This window comes from Dermacentor variabilis, chromosome 3 (genome assembly GCF_050947875.1).
Source record: "Dermacentor variabilis isolate Ectoservices chromosome 3, ASM5094787v1, whole genome shotgun sequence".
NCBI classification, from domain to species: Eukaryota; Metazoa; Arthropoda; class Arachnida; order Ixodida; family Ixodidae; genus Dermacentor; species Dermacentor variabilis.
This window is the reverse complement of record NC_134570.1, coordinates 89,797,180-89,804,421: the sequence shown is the minus strand read 5'-3', so window position 1 is coordinate 89,804,421 and position 7,242 is coordinate 89,797,180.

The window sequence follows — 7,242 nt, the reverse complement described above, 5'->3', positions numbered from 1 at the left end:
GTCACGAAGTTCAAGCCATGAAGGCTGCACAAACAACCGAAAGGAAAGAGAGCCCAGTAGGCTCAAGTTATGTCCCGGTAAGCTAGCGAAGAGCTGGCTCATGACAGTTACCTTTGTTCTTAAAGCGAATAATTTTGTGTGGTTCTTTTGGCCGCTTTCGTGGTCGGTGAAGGTCGAAATTTTAGCCCCTGATACAAATCTACCGATGCCAACTAGTACAGCGTTTTCTCTTTTTTTTAATGCGCACACGTTGTCTCACGAGCCTCCGAAAGTGTGCGTGGTATTGTGGAGTTCCAGGGCAGCACGGCAATTCCTCCATTCTCCTGCCGCTTCCAAATGTTACGTTTGCGCATGACGAGAACAGCAGTCATTTTGAACTCGGGTTTTCGCGCCACTGAAGCCAACGCACATATAGAGCGTCCCAACTAGCGTTAACCAAGCTGGTGAAAAAAAAAGAGAGATTAAAAAAAAAACGCGCCGTGAAATACAACTTTAAAACCTACCTGTCCCGTCGTTAGCCCGTTGACTTGTCAGAGGTCTAACGACTGAACGATCTTTGCAATTTTAAGTTGCAGCTTAACATCGCAAATCTTATAACCGTATTTCGCACCATGATATTTTAATTTTTTTTAAACCGCTTGGCTAGTCTTTTCTGGGGCTGTGTGTATATGCCGCATCAGTTTATATTGTATTGTGCATTTCGACAGGACCGTGCGTGCGAGAGGGGGACGAAGAGGAAGTGGTAGACTGTCTACTGGAGCTGTGAACTTTGTACCAGCCTGTGCGTTTACCACTAGCTCTTTCTTACGTAAATAGGTATACATACGTTTGTGCGCTCGGATTCCTCTTCGTAACATATGGTGGAGGTGCGGGGTAACTACTAAAAACGGAGCTTCGCAGTGGCCGCCGCTTCGGTTCTTCACCAATGTTTCAGGAGGCGGTGCCTGGTTTCGCAACGCCTCCATTTAGTGCGCCGACTCATACTCACGCATCCGTGTGATCCGGGAACTTTCTGCAGCACCGATGGCGCCAACGTCGGCGACTCGCTATAGATGTATGAGTGGGTGAGCAGCCACAACAAATGGGATCCCAGAGTGATGCAGGTGAACACAATGTTTTTTTTTTTTTTCTTGGCGGGAACAGTGCGAGTGTGGCTTCAAAATCACGAAACATAACTCCGTGATTGGGAGACAAGCAGTGCAATCCTGACTGCAATGAAATATTCACTTTAGACGGTGAAGAGTGTGTGGACGATGTTAATTTATATGCTACGGCCACGTACTTCCAGTTACTATTGCTATGGTCGGCCGGTGGCGGTATAGTGACCTTCTAGCCTCTCCTGCGCCACCGTGACGAATCACTTCGTGAAGATAACAATGCGGCCCCCTCGGAAAGAACTGCGCACCAGCAAGGCGAGACACGTTTGGCTGATCGAGTAGTGTTTGTTGGTTCATTGTCGCCGTCATGGCCCAATGGGAGCAAGAACTCGTGGAAAAGGCTGCTCTACGGCGTTTCCTCACGGCCTCCGATAACCGCCACGGACATTTTACAGATGCTTCCCCTAACTACAGGGTCAACCGAGGAACCAACTGCATGACGCACCAGTTTGAGTCAAGCGTGGTAATCCTCGCCTACGAAGCTTCCCTCCTTTCTGTGTGTTTAGTGAACAAAGGTGCGGGAGTGATTGTGAGAACCCTCGCGCTCAACGCGGGTCTTCTTACTACTTTGGACGCCCGATAGGACGAAGGTGGGGCGGCAGTTTACCCTGGCCTAAGTATCTAGGGAGGACAGAAGGGTTTAAGCAGACTTTTTCGGCTCCTCATTGTCCTTCCATTCAGTCATGCTAGACTGGCGAGACGTAATTTCTCCACTCCTTATGTAGATATTCTAAATAAACCCCGTAGTTCTTCCTTAGTGTTGGGTAAGTCAGACGATGTCATGGGACAGCTGCTCCTCCTGACATGCACGATCCCAGCAAGTTGAAATCTGGGCCCACCCTCAGATTTCAACTTGACCCCAGCGCCAAATTTCACTTAGCCCACGTTCAAATTTCAAGTAGGCCATTCACGAAATTTAACTTGGCCCATGTCCATATTTCAAGTTGGCTTACTTGAAAATTTCAAGTTGGCCCATACCAAATTTAAGCTGGCCCACCTCCAAATATCAAGTTGGTCTACAAGCAAATTTCAGTTAATCCACCTTGAACTTTCAAGTTAAGACACCCCCAAATGTCAAGTTTACGCACTCACAAATTTCAGTTGGCCCCCTCCTACTATAAACTTCCCCATGCATTTTCTAAGGATCCCTATGCAACTCTAGGGGTATTCCCTTTTTATTTAGTTTTTTTGCTTTAATTTCTTCCTTCTTGCTCAAACGTAACCAATCTATCATAACTATCATAATGATGAAATTTTTCTTATTTTTCAAAATTGGTATTTTTCTGCATACAATGCAGTACACATCTCGCGTGACAGGGCTCGGGGGCTCGCCAAACAATGCTGACACAGGAATAACTGGTGGTACAAGTTTTGTTCGCTTGTTTTTCACCATCCCATCATAATTTTCCTAAAGTTTCTCTATGCAATATTTCTGGTGAGTTTGCTACCACTGATTTGCTGGCCTATCCTCAGAGTGGGTCGATCCATATTACGCAGCACCAAACTTGCAGGGCAACAAAGAAGATAACGAAGAAGATCACGAGGGGCCGAAGATACAAGCCAAATGGTCGATGAAAGCGTTGTTTCCACCATATCCGGCATTTGCGCGGTAAGCTCATCCAGTTGATGTCTTCGTTAGCAACACCTTATCGTTTTCAAATATAGAACATCTAAATTATAGCATGCCTACAGATCTGCGAGTCCTTGAGAACGACGCCCCAGACCGACAGGCGTGAAAGGTAGCACTAGCACTGCCATCAACAGGCCGTAGTGTCTAAAGAAACGTGCGTCTGCATAAGTCATAAGAGAGATTAAATCGTTGGCGTGAAAGGTGCTTCCAGCGCATTAACACGTAGGCTCCGAATTCATATATTACGAGTTCGTGTTACAGAAAGCAAAGGTGCCATGGTCATAGTATCTACGACTGGGTCTATCCTATGTACCGGGCTGTATACGGCCTATATACTCGGGCTGGCAATGCAGGAATCTTTCAAGAGGCAAAAAAGAGCTCACAATATTGCCACAATGCCGCGGCATGGCAGACCAGTACAATTCAATCCCAAATATTATGAAGTGCATTTACTTTTCCTCGGTAAAGAGAAAAACTGTGCCATAGCTTCCGATAAGAAGGATATATAAAGAAGGTTGTGAAAACCGAACACAGCCCTATATATAACAGGACAAAGTGAATGTTTGGACAGCACCGGATACTGACCACTTGACCGTGTAGCTGCCCATAAGCGGCAACCTATGAGGCTGGACTGCTAGTATTACAGAAAAACAGGAACATGCTGCCACAAGTAGAAGCACTTTTCCATCAAAGAACTAATGCCAATGTGGATAGGGCATGCTACGCACTTGAAATTTTATGTGAGTTTCGCCGTACATTTCAACATGATGCCACAGTAGTCACTATATATGGCACAAGTAATATTCACAGAAAGTCAGCGAAGAGCTCGTACGTAGCATCCTGACGTGCATGTTCCATTTGCTGAATAACGTGAGCAACGTACTAGTATATTGTTAGCAATCCCTGAGCACTACACAGTTGCTGATTTACTGCCAATAACCGTAACTAATCAGTTTGTGACTTCGATCACCAACTATTATATAACGTTCAATTTCGTACTGCTAAATTTTACACAATACGTTGATCACATTTTCCAGTTTTTTTACATATAACCGTTTTTACCCTACTTCAGTACGTCGGAGCCTGACAACATCGCAATAAATATTTAAGAAGAGCTCATTAAGGGGGCAAGGATTGAGAGAAATGAGGAGGAAAAAATATCGTTGGAAAGCCATAGGCACGTCCCTTATAACCGATGCATTTTCTGGCCGCGAAACATATGTTTCATAAACTGGTGTGTCTGTCCGTTATGTTCGCGAGATCGCTGATCATCGAAGCAACGGGAATATTATGTGTCCAAAGTAACTCCTTAACACATCCAACATATCGAACATCCAACTACTTATCGAACTTCCAGGCAACTCTATGCACAAAAAGAATGATCATAAAGTCCCACCCCACGTGGTTTTCAGGGCAGCGTAGTTTCCAATCTACGTGCGATGTTTCTACGCAACAACTCCGTCAGATAATGCTAGTATAATTTGTCGACATAACGTACCATCAAGCCTTGTATTAATCGTTTGTCTTCTTTGGAAGCGTTAAGTAGAAATCGCCCCCCCCCCCCCCCGCAGTAGCAGAGTCTTCTGTCTGTTTATTGATCCAGCCACCTTCTTCTCGCTTTTTCTATGTCTGCTTCTCGATTTTTTTCTACTTTCAAGTTTGCTGGCATTCTGCTAGTCTAGCACAGTTCCTATGACGTTGCCCTGCTGAGCACGAGGTCGCTGGTTCGACTCTCTACGTGGCGGCCGCATTTCGATGGGGCACTGAATGCAAAAGCACTCATCTGCTAGGACTAAGGTGCACGGTAAAGGACGCCAGGTGGCCAAAATTAGTACAGAGTGCCCCATTACGGTACGCCTTATATTGATAGTGTCGTTGTGATACGTAAAGCCCCAAAATTTTATTTTGTGCTTAATTATCGCAACATAAGTACACCAACGCGTATAGTCACAGAGGTACAAGAGGAGAAGGAATGAATCTGAAATGGCAAGCGTATTGTAAGTCACAAGCTGATAACAAAACAGGCGAATGTGAAAAAGTGAATATAGTATGCGTGTGAAAATTTCAGGGCTCGGCATCTAAAATGCGACTGCAGCTTATGTATTACAATTTTTTTATTATTTATCTTTTAGGTACTCAACTGCGCCTACATAGCGTACGAACTGTATGCTGCTAGCGGTGGTTACATACGTAAGTAGCTGTGCCTGCGTAGTCGGTCACCTAGTGTGTGAGGTGTTTTATCTCTGAGGCAGTTTCGGAAATAGGAAGCAGTACCATATTATCATATTGCAACGCCTTATCTCTTCATTTTTATTTTTATCTTATCAATAGCCCCCAATGGTCTGGCCGTAAGTGCGTTGCTTACAGCCAAACACTAGTTCTAAATTTTGTTCCAAGGTAGTGCAAGGGCATGAATGATAGTGCACGAAAATGTTTTAGCCAGAAATGTTTCATCCGAACAAAAAAAGAGATTTTTGTTAGGTTTCTAGGTTTTGTATTTTTGACGTCAAGCAAACGCGTGCTTCATATATTTAAGTTCTTGCCAATGTCACAACTTCACACAAACTGCAGAACTGTACGCCGAATACTATGAGCTGGTGCACCTCGTTTACAACTAGAAAAGTAAATTTGCAATAATATGTGCGTATTTTAGAATTGAGACATATTTAACTGGCGCTAAAACAACCAGGCGCCTTGTCACGTCCTGCGTGCCTCCCTTTTTGTCCCTTATCGTTCTAGCGGCAGTAGCTATGCATCAGTCATCGGACCCGGTTTCATAAAAGATCACCGCCCAAGCACCGAGTAGAGATGGTTAACCAGCGAAGCTGAAACGCGCGGCCACGGTGTTTATCACTGGGTTAATCCCAACGATTCCTCAAGCGTCCACTTGGTAGGCTGCAGGGTCCTCGATACGCAGTGGCTGCTTGCGCTCGGCTGCACGAGCCTGTTCTTGTGCCCGGACTGCAGCATGGGCACGGCGTAGACGAACGCGTTCCCGGTTCTGCTCGCGGCGTTGCTGACGGCAAGCTGCCTGCTTCTAAGGAGCACGCATGACTCGTAGCCTACCGATTTCAGAGCCGGGGATAAACTGCTGCGCGCGCTCGGCTGCGACGGAGAGCAATGCAATCACTATTGGCGCAGCTAATCCAACAACACCTAGATAGCACAAGGCACTTTCATTCAGAGACATGATGTCATGTTACCCGGCCCAACAGCCATAGAATCTGATGGGAATGCTCCTGAGTAGGCAACGGTGTTTTAACGTCACCTCTTTCATCACGCAGGCCTTACCAGTGGGAATTTCGGGCCAAGTATCGTGACGTCATGGATTGGAGTAAACAGGCCTTGTGCTATCTATAGGTGGTATGGACTAATCACGCGCCTCTCTTTCTCTTTTTTTTTTCGCGCATTCACATGGGGTTGCGCCGGAGGAGTTTCCGGCGTCCAGGCGACGGGCAGACGGATGGATGGACGGACAAATCGGCTAGCCATATACAGCTTCGCCGTAAAATGTAGTCGATATATTCTTTTAGCCACGAGCAATTGCGCCCACCTTCAAAACCGCGCGTGAAGGAGCGTAAACTCGTTTTTTCAGTAGGCGCCGGTAGCGCGCATGCGCGCGTGCTGCTGGAACTGCATCGCGCACTGCTGAAGGTAATATTTTTACAATTATACCGCTGTCTTTTGTCCCCATTATATTATTTATTGCTTTACCATCTTTAGCAAAAATGGGAGGTTGTTTTCAGAGCTATTGTAAGCGCAAATCCGAGCCCGTACATAGCAATACTACGGAGTAGAAAAACTTGAAAGGCGCGGTGGAAAATTTCAACGTCACCTCGGTTAAAGTGCCCCCATATTTTTATATTTTGCTCTAGCCCCATCAGATGCCCCCATCTGATAAGTCTCTCTACTGATACGCCATTACAAGTGCCGCTTCTAATACGAGTAATACGAGATAACCCCATGAATTTTCTGAAAGTTCTAGCAACGTCATTTTTTCCTTACCATCAAGTGTCGTCTACATAGAGTTGTATTCATGCTCGATCAACTTCTGGCGTAATTTCGCTTACGCATGCCTAGCACAATGACATGAAGACACTTGAGACGATATTCATAGCCATGCACCCAACGCTTGGCTAATTCCAAGGACGACGGCCTTGATCCAAGCTATCGCCGCAAGAACCTGCATATTGCAAATTCGCAAGCTTACATTTTACGACACTAAAGAACGCGTTCATGGCATTTTCATGGGCAGATTAGGACATATTCCAAGATGAAATTTGTTTTCGTTTTTTCTCTGCAGGCAACGCAACAAGCTTCAACCTCGTAACCGCTGCTGTTTCCGCACTAAGCCTCGGGAGCGACATCATGCTGCTCAAGTCTGTTTACTTTAGCGTACGTTTTTCCTTAAGGCCTGATAGAAACAACCTAATTTTTTTATATTAGCTGTGAGTA